We start from the raw sequence: 14,783 nt of genomic DNA, 5'->3' as shown, positions 1-14,783 counted from the left end.
CTGTTGCTACTCTCCCTAGGCGTGGTCATCCTGTAAAAATGACTGCAAGAGCACAGCGCAGAATGCTGTATGAGGTAAAGAAGAATCCTAGAGTGTCAGCTAAAGACCTACAGAAATCTCTGGCACATGCTAACATTTTTGTTGACACATCTACAATAAGGAAAACATTAAACAAGAATGGAGTACATGGGAGGACACCACGGAGGAAGCCATTGCTGTCCAAAAAGAATATTACAGCACGTTTGAAGTTTGCAAAAGAGCACCTGGATGTTCCACAGCACTACTGGCAAAATATACTGTGGACAGATGAAACCAAGACTGAGTTGTTTGGGAAGAACACACAACACTATGTGTGGAGAAAAAAAGGCACAGCACACCAACATCACAACCTAGTCCCCACTGTAAAACATGGCGGAGGGAGCATCATGGTTTGGGGCTGCTTTGCTGCCTCAGGGCTTGGACGGATTGTTGTCATTGATGGGAAAATGAATTCCAGAGTTTATCAAGACATTTTGCAGGAAAACGTATGACCATCTGTCCGCCAACTGAAGCTCCGCAGAGGATGGGTGATGCAACAGGACAATGACTCAAAGCATACAAGTAATTCAACAAAACAATGGCTGCAACAGCACAGAATACGCCTTCTGGAGTGGCCCAGTCAGAGTCCTGACCTCAACCCAATTGAAATGCTGTGGCATGACCTTAAGAGAGCAATTCACACCAGACATCCCAAGAATATTGCTACACTGAAACAGTTTTGTGAAGAGGAGTGGTCCAAATTTACTCCAGATCGTTGTGCAGGTCTGATCTGCAACTACAGGAAACGTTTGGTTGAGGTTATTGCTGCCAAAGGAGGGTCAACCAGTTATTAAGTCCAAAGGTTCACATACTTTTTCCTCCCTGCACTGTGAATGTTTACATGTTATGTGCAATTAAACCATGGCAACATCTAATGTTTGTGTAGTATTATGTTCAGCAGACTGTGTTCTTCTATTGTTGTGACTTAGATGACGTTCAGAGCACATTTTATGCCCAATTCATGCAAAACTCCACGTAATCCCAAGGGGTTCACATACTTTTTCTTGCAACTGTACGTCGTGCGGCCCTTCTTTCACTCATTGCTTGCACCTGTATTATTCCCACTTGTTTCCTGTCACTGGACATTAAAAAAACCTTTGACACTGTCTCTTATCTCAATTATATTTTGCAATGCTAGGACTTTCGACCTCACTTCTTAACTTGGATTTCTTCTCTATACTGTAACCCCTCAGCTCATGTCCGGTACCTGGGCCACAAATCGGCCCCTTTCCCAATAGCTCGAGGCACTCGCCAAGGATGCCCGCTTTCACCAATACTTTTCGCCCTAGCAATCGAACCCCTAGCCCTCTTGATTAGAGCTGACCCTGATATATGGGGCCTCGAGGTCAGCGAGTCTCACCATAAACTTTGCCTTTTCTCAGACGACGTACTCCTCTTTTTTACTTCACTACTTACCTCCGCCCCTACCCTACTTCAGCTTCTACACGATATTGGCCTCATCTCCAGCCTTCATGTTAACCCCCAAAAATCTACGGTTATGAATATTTCCCTCTCCTCTCAGGAGATCTCGCATTTGCAACAGGTTCTCCCTTTATCGTGGTCCCACCAATCTATTCCATATCTAGGCATCAAGCTGACGGCCGGCTTATCGTACTTATACTCTGCTAACTACCTACCAATGCTCACTCACCTTACTGGTCTCATGCACAATTGGTCTTCTCTGCCACTGGCATGGATGGGAAGAATCACGGTGGTTAAAATGTCTATTTTACCTAAAATACTATACCTCTTTAGAGTTCTCCCCATACATTTAGGGTTCTATTTGCCCTCTAGTATCTTGTTCTACCATTCACAAGCCTAAATTAAAGGGAGGTCTGGGCCTCCCAGACTTTGCTAAATATTATCCAGCAGCTCATCTTGCGCAACTCCCAAAATACCATGCGACCCACGAGATCCCACAATGGGTTGTTTTAGAATCAGTCGATAGTGATCCTCTCTCACTAGCCAACCTACTATGGCTTCAACCATCTGATTGTCGTACAATTCGGAATCCGATTACTTCCCACTTTATTGCCCTTTGGGATAGACTCAAACCCCGATATCCCCTCTAATCATCGCATAACTCTCTTCTCTCTCATCTTCGAAACCCGGCCTTCCCTCCAGCCTGGTCTTCTCCACGTTCTTTTGCGCTTTGGTCCTCAGCTAACCTCTTTCAAGCCCATCATTTCTTGACCAACATAGGTATCAAATCCTTCCCCTGCCTTCGAGAATCTCATTCCCTACCAGTGTCAGAAATCTTTCATTACCTTCAACTGAAGCACTTCTATACAACCCTATCCACCACTTCATGCTCCGTTCGCTCCATGACCTTCTTTGAATTCGCGTGCAAGAAAGACCCTCATAGACAGGGCCTCATCGCCGCTCTTTATACCCTATTATTGACTCCAGAGTCTTCCTCCGGCCTCTCATATGTTGCTAAGTGGGAAAGGGAACTAGGTTCCAAGCTAAGCCCAGAAGAATGGGACCGCATTTGGATGGCAACTAAATCCTCCTCACAGAACGTGGTAGCGGTTGAGACTAATTACAAGGTCTTGACTCGATGGTACTTAGACCCGGCAAGGATTGCTAAATTTACTCTAGGATACTCTCCATATTGTTATCGGGGCTGCGCGATGGCGGGAACATATCTCCATATCTGGTGGTCCTGCCCAGTAGTTCATACCTTCTGGGTTGGCATCTTCCACATGTTGTCTACTCTTTTTCAACAACCATTGCCGCCTATACCGAGCATTGCCCTACTAAATTTGCGACCTCCTTCGATATCCAAGCTCCAATTCAAACTTCTCTTGCAGGTTACAACAGCTGCCAAACAAATTATAGCTAAATCCTGGAAAACCCCATCTCTGTGCATATTGGTGGTTCAAAATAAGGTGACACAGGCCATGATAAATGCTAAAGTAGAAGCTGCCATCACAGACACTGTCTCTAAATTTTTGTCAGTGTGGTCCCCCTGGGTGGAACACTTCCTCCCTCAGAGCTTTGTCAAATCATTGCTCCTTCCTTAATAATCTCCCCCATCTGACGGTAGTCCGGAGCCTTGGTCCGGTCCCAAGTCCCCCTCTCTGTTCTGGTTGTCACACACTCTGTCCGTTCCCCTCCTCTCCTTTTCTTATTTTTTTTTCTCTCTCCCCCCTTTGTCTTACCCTTCTTCTTTCTCTCTGACTGTTCACATTTTCTCAATTGTTTGTCTTTACCTTCCAAGGAACTCAGCCGTATGCTCTAGGAGTACCACCCATTTGTTTCCATCAAGCAATACCCTGCTCCTTTGATTTGATATTATTCTCTCTTACTCATTGGGGTTTCTCCTATGTTTACAATAGTTGGACCTTTACTGTTGGCCACTAGGCCTCATGCCTTAATCCTTTTTCTCTACTGTGAACGTATTTTGCATATTTTTGTATGCCATGTACAGTTGCAAGAAAAAGTATGTGAACCCCTTGGGATTACGTGGAGTTTTGCATGAATTGGGCATAAAATGTGCTCTGAACGTCATCTATGTCACAACAATAGAAGAACACAGTCTGCTGAACATAATACTACACAAACATTAGATGTTGCCATGGTTTAATTGCACATAACATGTAAACATTCACAGTGCAGGGAGGAAAAAGTATGTAAACCTTTGGATTTAATAACTGATTGACCCTCCTTTGGCAGCAATAACCTCAACCTAACGTTTCCTGTAGTTGCAGATCAGACCTGCACAACGATCTGCAGTAATTTTTGACCACTCCTCTTCACAAAACTGTTTCAGTGTAACAATATTCTTGGGATGTCTGGTGTGAATCGCTCTCTTAAGGTCATGCCACAGCATTTCAATCGGGTTGAGGTCAGGACTCTGACTGGGCCACTGTCAGGGAATGGGAAGATCGCCTCGGCGATCGAATCTGCACATGCGTAGAATCCTGACAAGACATACAGGCAGGCAGGCACTAGGACCCAGGCGCGCCTGTCACCAATGACGGCGCCGGGCAGGCACTAGGACCCAGGAGCGCCTGTCAGGAGTTGGGCGGCCTATTTAAACCCAGCTCTTGCAATGCTCAAGTGCCGTATGGTCTTACCTGTTACCTGTGTTCCTGTTTGATCCAGTGTTCCTGAATACCTTGTTGCCGACCCAGCCTGTTCCTGATACTGCTGTCTTCTCCTGCTCTGATCCCTGGCTTGTCTGACCATTCTCCTGCTTAACCCTGCACGTTCTGATCTCCTGTTAACGAACCCGGCTTGTGACCTGTTTATTCCTCTGCCTGCTGATTTTGTACCACGCTGCCACCACTGTTACCGACCCAGCCTGCCTGACGCTGCTCTTGTGACCTCCTCACATCAGACTCTCACCTGCTATACACCTCCAACAGTGCTTCTACCACAGCTGGGTGAACTCAAGGGCCGCGCCCTGGTCTCGGCCTGCTCCAAGTCCATCCCCACCATCAGGGGCCCTGGTGAACAAGCAGGTAGGGACTTAGATTCCGTGCCTTGGGGGAATCCGGTCTGTGGAGTGCTAGAGGCTACCGCTGTAGGATCCCTGACAGCCACTCCAGAAGGCGTATTCTGTGCTGTTGCAGCCATTGTTTTGTTGAATAACTTGTATGCTTCGGGTCATTGTCCTGTTGCATCACCCATCCTCTGCGGAGCTTCAGTTGGCGGACAGATGGTCGTACGTTTTCCTGCAAAATGTCTTGATAAACTCTGGAATTCATTTTCCCATCAATGACAATAATCCGTCCAGGCCCTGAGGCAGCAAAGCAGCCCCAAACCATGATGCTCCCTCCGCCATGTTTTACAGTGGGGATGAGGTTTTGATGTTGGTGTGCTGTGCCTTTTTTTCTCCACACATAATGGTGTGTGTTCTTCCCAAATAACTCAATCTTGGTTTCATCTGTCCACAGTATATATTGCCAGTAGTGCTGTGGAACATCCAGGTGCTCTTTTGCAAACTTCAAACGTGCTGCAATATTCTTTTTGGACAGCAATGGCTTCCTCTGTGGTGTCCTCCCATGTACTCCATTCTTGTTTAATGTTTTTGAAGCTAGGGCCTCACATACTTTTTCCTCCCTGCACAGTGAATGTTTACATGTTATGTGCAATTAAACCATGGCAACATCTACTGTTTGTGTAGTATTATGTTCAGCAGACTGTGTTCTTCTATTGTTGTGACTTAGATGACGTTTAGAGCACATTTTATGCCCAATTCATGCAAAACTCCACGTAATCCCAAGGGGTTCACATACTTTTTCTTGCAACTGTACCTTGAAAATCCAATAAAAAGTTTGAACAAGTGAAAATCTGTGGAGGGAGCTGAAAGTTCGGGTTGCCAAATGTCAGCCACCAAACCTTAACGAATTGGAGAGGATCTGCCAAGAGGAGTGGGCCAAAATCCCTCCTATGATGTGTGCAAACCTGGTGGCCAACTACAGGAAACGTCTGACCTCTGTGATTGCCAACAAGGGATTTGCCACCAAGTACTAAGTCATGTTTTGTGAAGGGGATCAAATACTTATTTCCCTTATGAACATGCAAATCAGTGCATAATTTGTTAGACATGCATATCTTTTGAATTTTTTGTTGCTATTCTGTCTCTCGGTGTTACAATACATCTACCATTCGATGTTTAGACTGATTATTTCTTTGTGAGTGGGCAAACATTCAAAATCAGCAGGGGATCAAATACTTATTTCCTTCACTGTATATGCAGTTTACAGCACATATTCCTACAACTAGATTGGTAGCAGTTTCATGAAGTTTGATCCTTGTTTGCCCATCTTTTTGAATTATTTTATTTAGAATGTACAGCATAATTATTATTGTGTATAAACCACATAAAAAATGAGCCTATGCAAATAAAAGGATACGTTACAAATCACAGCTGTTTTTACTTCTAGGGGCAGCCAGAAGCAGAGCTTAGCATTTTCTAGTTATAAAATGTAAAATAGAAAATAGACTGAAGCAGTTTTGCTGTAATCATCTGTGTGACCAGAGCAAGAGAATATGGGTTTAAGAGTTTTAAATATTAAAGGAGGATTTTACAACCATATGGCATCTTAAAGGTACAAGCAGGACTGCATAACCTAGGAGATTTTATGGCCAGCTGTACTGGACCCATGATCCCAAAGGGGGTTTAAACCAGGATTTTACCTATCATAATGGCATTTGTGGGCAAGTACCTAAGGCTAAAGTACATTTCCACTTTTGCAGCCAAATTAGGATTAGGATAACACATACTAAATTGAATACATACCCCCATTCACATAGCATAACTTAAAGGACAAGTTCACCTTTGGGAACATGTTACATGTTCCACCCGTTTTTAGGGTGGAACATGTAACATGTTCCCATAGCCGCAGCTATGCAACCTTGCAGAGCCCCCCCTCAACACACACTCCAAGGGTTAATTGATCATTTTGTATAGGGAGACTGGAATAAACACAATACTTACCTTATTTCTCGCTCCCCTGTAATTATAGCTGTGTCAAACCATCCTATTTTTATTCCTAATTATTGCAGAAATGTTTTTTGCTGCACGTAATTTTTACTGTATGTTTTTCAGAGCGTGCAGTACGTGGCTTCATGGATTTTGTTATGATAGGTCGACAGTACAGAATGCACCAAACCCCTATTTTTATCTGCCCCTATTTTTAGAAACACCTTTGTTTATGTATGGGTCTAAAAAAAAAAGTCACTTCACTCTATGATTCTATGTTTATCAGTTTTACAAACTATGCGTTCTTTTGTATACTTAAATGCAGTTGAGATTTTTATTTGTTTGGCCACGAGGGCTCATAAAATTGAACATTTGTATTGTTTAATGTGCTGATGAAATTGACTATTATGTATTAATACTTTTTTGGTACATTATGTTTTTGTGATATCAAATAAGTTTAGGGTTTTTGGGTACAGATACTTTCAGCTCCAGCATTATTTTGGAAACACAAAACAAAATAACAAAATGTCAGTTTATCACATCAAAAACGTTCTTTTATTATCCTGAAACATTAATATGAAATTATCAATTTACCCATAACCTCATCCTAACCCTTGTGTTGTGTCCTGCCTATTTTTATGATGAGCTTTAGAGCTTTTATGTATATATACTCACTGGCCACTCTATTAGGTACACCTGTTCAATTGCTTGGTAACAAAAATTGCTAATTAGCCAATCACATGGTAGCAACTAAATGCATTTAAGCATCTAGATGTGGTGAAGACGACTTGCTGAAGTTCAAACTGAGCATCAGAATGGGGAAGAAAGGGGATTTAAGTGACTTTGAAAGTAGCATGGTTGTTGGTGCCACATGGGCTGGTCTGAGTATCTCAAAAACTGCTGATCTACTGGGATTTTTAAAGCAAAACCATATCTAGGGTTTACAGAGAATCTCTAAAAAAGAGAAAATATCGGTGAGCTGCAGTTGTGTGGACGAAAATGCCTTGTTGATGTCAGAGGAGAATGGGCAGACTGGTTTGTGATGCTAGAAAGGCAACAGTAACTCAAATAACCACTCGTTACAACCAAGGTATACAAAATACCATCTCTGAAAGCACACCACGTCGAACCTTGAAGCAGATGGGCTACAGCAGTAGAAGACCACACTGGGTGCCAGTGTACCCATCTTCTGATGGTTACTTCCAGCTGGATAATGCACCATGTCACAAAGCTCCAATCTTCTCAAACTGGTTTCTTGAACATGACAATGAGTTCACTGCAGGGGCGGACTGACCATTTGGAAATTCGGGCACTACCCGAGGGCACGGGGTCAGTAGGGGGCTCCATGAGATGCCCCTGGTACCTTTTTCATAGGCCTTTTTGAGTTTGGGCAAGGACACGGGCCCCATGATCCCCTATTGCCCGGGGGCCCCATGAGTTGTCAGTCCGCCCCTGGTTCACTGTACTTCAATGGCCTTCACAGTCACCAGATCTCACCTTTGGGATGTGGTGCAACAGGAGATTTGCATCATGGATGCGCAGCTGACAAATCTGTAGCAACTGTGTGATGCTATCATGTCAATATGGACCAAAACAAGGAATGTTTCCAACACCTTCCTGAATCTATGGCATGAAGAATTAATGCAGTTTTGAAGGAAAAAGGGGGTCAAACCCAATACTAGCAAAGTGTACCTAAAAAAGTGGCTGGTGAGTGTAATTTTTAATTTTTTTCCTTTCTTTCTTATGCCTTTCAGGTCCAGAAGACAAGTCACTGTTTATAGACTTATGTTATATTATAGTGAACTCTAAAGATTTCAGGCGGAGAATGTTATGTTCCACCTATGATATATTTTCCTGTTGTTGTACTGGACTGCATTGTTATTGATTTATTGATATTCACATGCATACTGGCATATAGTGGTAGTTCAGTGTCACTACAACTTGTTTATTTTCTGTATTAGTTTTGACCTTTGTTCTTCCCTGCTGTGCTAGTTAGTTCAGTCCTAGCCAGACCCTCCCAATTTATACGATGTTCCCCTATCCAACATTATTCATTGCAGGGATAAAGTATACAAAGTAATTGTCTTCTTACACATCAAACAACATCCTCTGTTCATTACTTATCTGAATTAATATTGTGCTAGATTCAATTTCTGTGTGTTATTGAAGAGCTAAGCTGCCTGTGGATGGTGCCAAATCAGCAAATGGGCATAATGTCAGCACATACAGGGTCTAAGAATGTATATCATTGTAAATATTATCATTTGAAACAGAATGCCTTGATCCCTAATAGGAATGAATGGAGTGATTTGGCGAAAATTGATTTTGCTGCGAAAGGATCACTTTTGCTGTTAGCACAATTTCATCAAAGCAGATGTTCTCAGTTTTACTCATTTAGCTGTTTAGTTAACAACATTTTTTAAAGGGTATAAATATTTTGTAAGTGTATTTATAATAGTTTAGTTTATTTCACATAGTTTTCATTGTATTTTCAGTTATTTCCTGTTTAGTTTTTATTGCATTTGTGGTTATTTCCTTTCTTTGTATGTAATCATTATTTTTGTACATAAACTTAAAAATGTTATTTCCCTGTCTGTTTTTTTTTAAATAAATCAAAATAAAAATAGCTGTAAGGAACTTTTGCAAACCATTGGGAGCCATTTAAAGCCCACTGCACCCTTATGCTAGGTTCACACTGTGACGGGAGTCACTTTGGGTGGGGAGCTCATGGAACCCAGCTTACGTTGCAGAGGTTGGGAGACCCCTGTCTCAGCTCCCCATATCCCTCTGATGTGCAAGTCACCCTGTGTCTCTTAGGGGCATGCTGGATGCTAAGAATGCGGTTGGAATTACTTCAGATGGGACAGTAATATTTATCAGCCATATGAAGACTATTCCTGGTTGTTGATTCTGAACTAGACATGTGAATTGAAAGAGCAGGACCAGTCTGCTCTGTAGTGAGATCCTAATTCATCAAACCATTGTCTAGGTGTGAATTCCCATTCACCTTTTGTTTGGATCACCCAGCTAGCTAACCTAATTAACTTACTGTTTAGAGTGTTAAGTCTATTTCTGTATATAGCTGCGTTTGCATATGATCATGTGATCAGTCTCAGGGTGTATTGTATAAAAAGCCCGTTTGAGTTTAAAATAAAGAGTTCCATGTTCAGACAGACTGGTGTCATCTAGTCTTGTATGGTCGGCTGTGGTGTCTGTTGTCGGTGTTCAGACGGGGAAGTGGTATTCTACATGAAGTACTCAAGTGCAGTCTGGGTCGGTTCCGTTACACACACTTGAGCGGGTGGATGCAGATGCAGAAATTACAGCTGTTCCCACACCCGTAATCACCTGCAGCTAAATTACACTGCTCTGTAGAAACGCGCAAGGCTGTCATTCATTCTTAAGAGCACTCATACGTATCTCAACCCACAGCGTGTTTGTGGGTGCTGGAACCACATTGCATGGTGCAAAAGCTGCATGCGATTTCCTTGCAGCTGTGTTCTTAAAATGGTGCAGGCACCCTTTTTTGAGGGAAACACAGCCCCAGCAGCCTATTCAAATGAATGGACTGCCGTGCCCATACAAATGCCGGCCGCAAATTTGCTTAAGTGTGAACCTAGCCTTAAAAATTACCAAAAGCCACCTTAACTTCACCTTCTCTTTTGATTCTTTTGGACAAGATTTTACTGAAATCACCTGATTTTCAATGAAATTTCACAACAATTGAAACCCACATTTTTACTCATTCCTAATCCTTATCCTATCCCAGCCCCTAAACCTATCACTAAAGCTAAACTCAACTCTTATCCTAACCACTAATCCTTAATCTACCGCTTAAACCTAACCCTTAACTAAAACCAACCTCTAAACCACAATTTACTAATGCTAAACTCAACTCCTTAGCCTTGCAACTAAACCTAATCTTTAACAAGGAAAATTTCCAACATACTCCTACTCAGATATGTTATATTAGCTGGAAGCTAACAAAGTCTCCAACATTGATAGATATACCTAATCTTAATTTAAAGAGGACTGTCACTTGAAAGTTAAAGTATCACAAATTTTTTTTTTTGGGGGGGGGGGGGAGTGGATACCTTTTTCTGACAAGTCCCCCTCCTCATTTCTTTAATTCCTGCCTAAGTGAGAATTACTTATGTTTAGTCTGCACACCCCCCTGCCTGCCCCTATCTGAAAGCACAGAGCACAATCTCATGCATGCACAGTGGGAAGTTGACTGTGAAACAGCAGGAAGTCACAGCATGCTTCCTGCTAAAGTTATAAGCAGTCTGCTGTATATCATACCATTAAAATATATTCAAAATATGCCCAAAACTGTGTACACAGGGAGAAATCATACACTATTTGATAGTCTGAAAGATTTCTCAGTTTATTCTGCAATTGACAAAGACTTTTCTATGGCTAAGAGATAAGGCTGGATCATGTGTCAGTTGGCTGTCATGAAAGCAAAGAAGACTTTAAAGGATAAGTTCGCCTTTTGACAAAAAATCATGAATGCACCTTTCTTTGCAGGTAAAAAAAATGTGCATTTATTATTTTTTGTTGCAGGAGCCTGTAAAGCATTGCACCAGCGATCAGCAGATTGCTGGTGCCATGCAGGTCTTCTGCAGACCTGTCAGTATGTCTGTTTGCCCGTATGGGATGTATGGGCAGGCAGATATACTGACAGGAGGAATCAATTAACTACCAAGCATTGATCCTAAGTATACAGTAGCTGAGAAAGCTTTAACACAAAGATTATGAACTTTATTTTCAAACATGGGACTAATGTTTTATATCTCATTGGATTGTGGCAGGTTTGTAAATTGTGCCTGAGAATCCAATCCTAAACCTAATCTTAATATTTAGAATAAATCTACTCCAAAACCTAATTTTGATACCTAACATGAATCCTTCACATGAACCCACCCCCAAGCCTAACCCTAACCTTTAACATTAATTCACCCCTTCACCTAACCCTAATCCATAATATGGATCCACCCCTAAACCTAGCCTTAAAGCCCAATTTTTAGGCGTGGTGGAAGGGGAACCAAGAATCCAACTTTAATCTTTAACTTGTCACCTTTAAGCAATACCTTGATCCTGAACATGATTCCCCCAAAAACCTAACCTAAATCCTTAACATGAGTCTACCTAAACCTAACTCTAACCCTAACCTTTATCCTCAATGTGAATCCCCTTCTAAACCTAACCTTAATCCTTAACACTGGACTGTTGATTGTTAAACCTACTATAACCTTAAATGGTCATCTGTGATCCCACTTAGTTATTGAGGCCAGAAACTGCATAGTTATTTTTTTGCAAGTCCTTGTCTTGCCCTTGACCCTATCCTCTCACGTTTCGTCTACTTAGTGGTCAGGAAGGAGAAATGGAGCAAGTGGGCTGAAGGACCTTGACATACTTTTTTTTAGGGGTGTTTATAGTGTGATCCATAACACATAGAATTCTATTTTCTATAAAAGAGCTAAGATGAGGGCATAAAAATGCAGGTAAATGCTGGGTTTGAATGACACCAATCATTACATGCATTCATAAATGTTCTCTAAACACATACAATTAGGTCAATACATTTGGACACAGGCACAATTTTCGTTTTTTTCAGGTATTTACCAAAACATATTCAAGCTATAGTTATATAATGGATATGGGCTGAATGTGCACACTCTCAGGTTTAATTTGAGGGTATGTACATCCAAATTGGAGGAAGGGTTTAGGAATTACAGCTTTTAAGATTAGCCATCGCCCCCTTTTTCAAGGGACCTAAAGTAATTGTACAATTGAATCAAAAGCTGTTTCATGGCCAGGAGTGGGCTACTTCTTTGTTATTTCTTCATCAATTAAGCAGGTAATAGGTCTGGAGTTGATTCTAAGTGTGATATTTGCATTTGGAATCTATTGCTGTGAACCTACATCATGCATACAAAGGAGCTGTCCATGTAAGTGAAACAGGCCATTGTAAGGCTTCAAAAACTAAACAACATTAGGAGTGGCCAAATCAACAGTTTGGTACATTCTGAGGAAAGGTGAGCTCAGCAACATAAAAAGGCATGGACGCCCATGGAAAACAACAGCGGTGAATGATCGCAGGATCCTCTCTATGGTAAAGAAAAACCCATTCCCAACATCCAGTCAAGTGAAGAACACTCTCCAGGAGGTGGGCATATCATTGTCAAAGTCTACAATCAAGAGAAGACTTCATGAGAGCAAATACAGAGGGTTCACCACAAGGTGCAAACCATTCATAAGCCTGAAGAATAGAAAAGCCAGATTAGACTTTGCCAAAAAACATCTAAAAAAGCCAGACCAGTTCTGGAAAAGCATTCTTTGGATGGCTGAAACTAAGATTAATCTGTACCAGAATGAGGGGAAGAAAAAAGTGTGGAGAAGGCTTGGAAGACCTCATGATCCAAAGCATACAACGTCATCTGTAAAACATGGTGCAGGCAGTGCAATGGCATGGGCATGCATGGCTTCCAGTGGCACAAGTCATTGGTGTTGATTGATGATGTGACAGAAGACAGAAGCAGCCGGATGAATTCTGCAGTGTTTAGAGATATACTTTCAGCTGAGATTCAGCCAAATGCAGCAAAGTTGGTTGGACGGCGCTTCACAGTACAGATGGACAATGATCCAAAACACACTGCAAAAGCAACCCAGGAGCTTTTGAAGGAAAATAAGTGGAATATTCTGCAATGGCTGAGTCAATCACCTGATCTAAACCCAATTGAGCATGCATTTCACTTGCTGAAGGCAAAACTAAAGGCAGAAAGACCCACAAACAAAGAACAACTGCAGTTAGAACCTGGCAAAGCATCAGAAAGGAGGAAACCCAGTCTTTGGTAATGTCCATGGGATCCAGACTTCAGGCAGTCATTGCCAGTAAAGGATTCTCAACAAAATATTAAAAATTAACATTTTATTTATGATTATATTCATTTGTCCTATTACATCTGTGCCCCTGAAAATGGAGGGACTGTGTATAAAAATGACTGCAGTTCCTACAATTTGTACTTGATATTTATGTTCAACCCCTTGAATTAAAGCTGAAAGTCTGCACTTCAAATTAATTTGGATTGTTTTGTTTTAATTTATTCTGGTGGCATACAGAGCCAAAAAGTATGAAAAGTGTGCCTGTGTCCAAATATACTGTATATGGACCTAACTGTATAAAAAGGTTTGACACTGCTTGTGTGAGCAAGGCCTAAGGATGACAGCAAGAGCTGTCATTATACAGTATGAATGATGTCTCCAATTTGGGGTATTTACTGGTTAAATGAGTTCCTTTCCCACTTATTAATTTAACCTGGGTCTTTCCATGCCAGTTTTTTGCCTTATTAATCACTTTGTAGTTAAGGCACACTTTAAGACTGAATTATTTTACTTTGGCATGTAACCATATATATTAGTAATGTTTATGTACAAAATGATGCTGGTCCTTGACAACTATTTGTCTTCCAATAATAAGCATAGTGGTTAGAAGCTGCATTCTTTATGCTTTTTAAAAAAATGTATTTATACACGTAATACAATTTGTTCAAATGACTAGATCTTAAGGTTAAACATGGCTAAACATGCAATATTGGTTTTTAAGAACCTCTCACCCTAATGAAAACATTCAGTTTTTCATTTTTGTTTATACTTAAAACACGCTTTTATCATTAGCATATACAATATATGGGAATCTTGTATGAAACCTTTATAAATGTGCTGTTTCTTGATAATTCACTCCATCAGATGGATGACTGTGACATGAGGAAGCAAAACATTTTACCAGGATGGTCACCTCCAGGGGCGGACTGACCATTTGAAAACTCCGGCACTGTCCGAGGGCCCGGGGTCAGTAGGGGGCCCCATGAGATGCCCCTGGTACCTTTTTCATAAGATTTTTTGAGTTTGGGCAAGGACACAGGTGCCCCATGATCCCCTATTGCCTGGGGGCCCCATGAGTTGTCAGTCCGCCCCTGCCCCTGGGTATCTAGATCCCAAAACAAAATTTTTATACAATGCAGCTTACCATTCCTGGGATGTTCTGGCTGCATTAGATTCACTTTTCAGACTTAGAACATATTCAGCAAGTACAGAAAATACTTGTTGACCTTGCCAAAAAAGCAGTGTCCTCCTTAATCACTTTCTGTGAGTTATGACATGTTTAACCACTTGCCCTCCAGAAGATTTTACCCCCTTCCTGGTGAGGCCATTTTTTGCAATTTGGCACTGCGTTAATTTAAAGTGTTCCTAAACCCAGCACCCT

This window comes from Staurois parvus, unplaced genomic scaffold (genome assembly GCF_062004578.1).
Source record: "Staurois parvus isolate SC_StPar_1 unplaced genomic scaffold, SC_StPar_1.0 ptg000287l, whole genome shotgun sequence".
Taxonomy (NCBI): Eukaryota; Metazoa; Chordata; class Amphibia; order Anura; family Ranidae; genus Staurois; species Staurois parvus.
Note: the sequence above shows the minus strand (reverse complement) of the source record.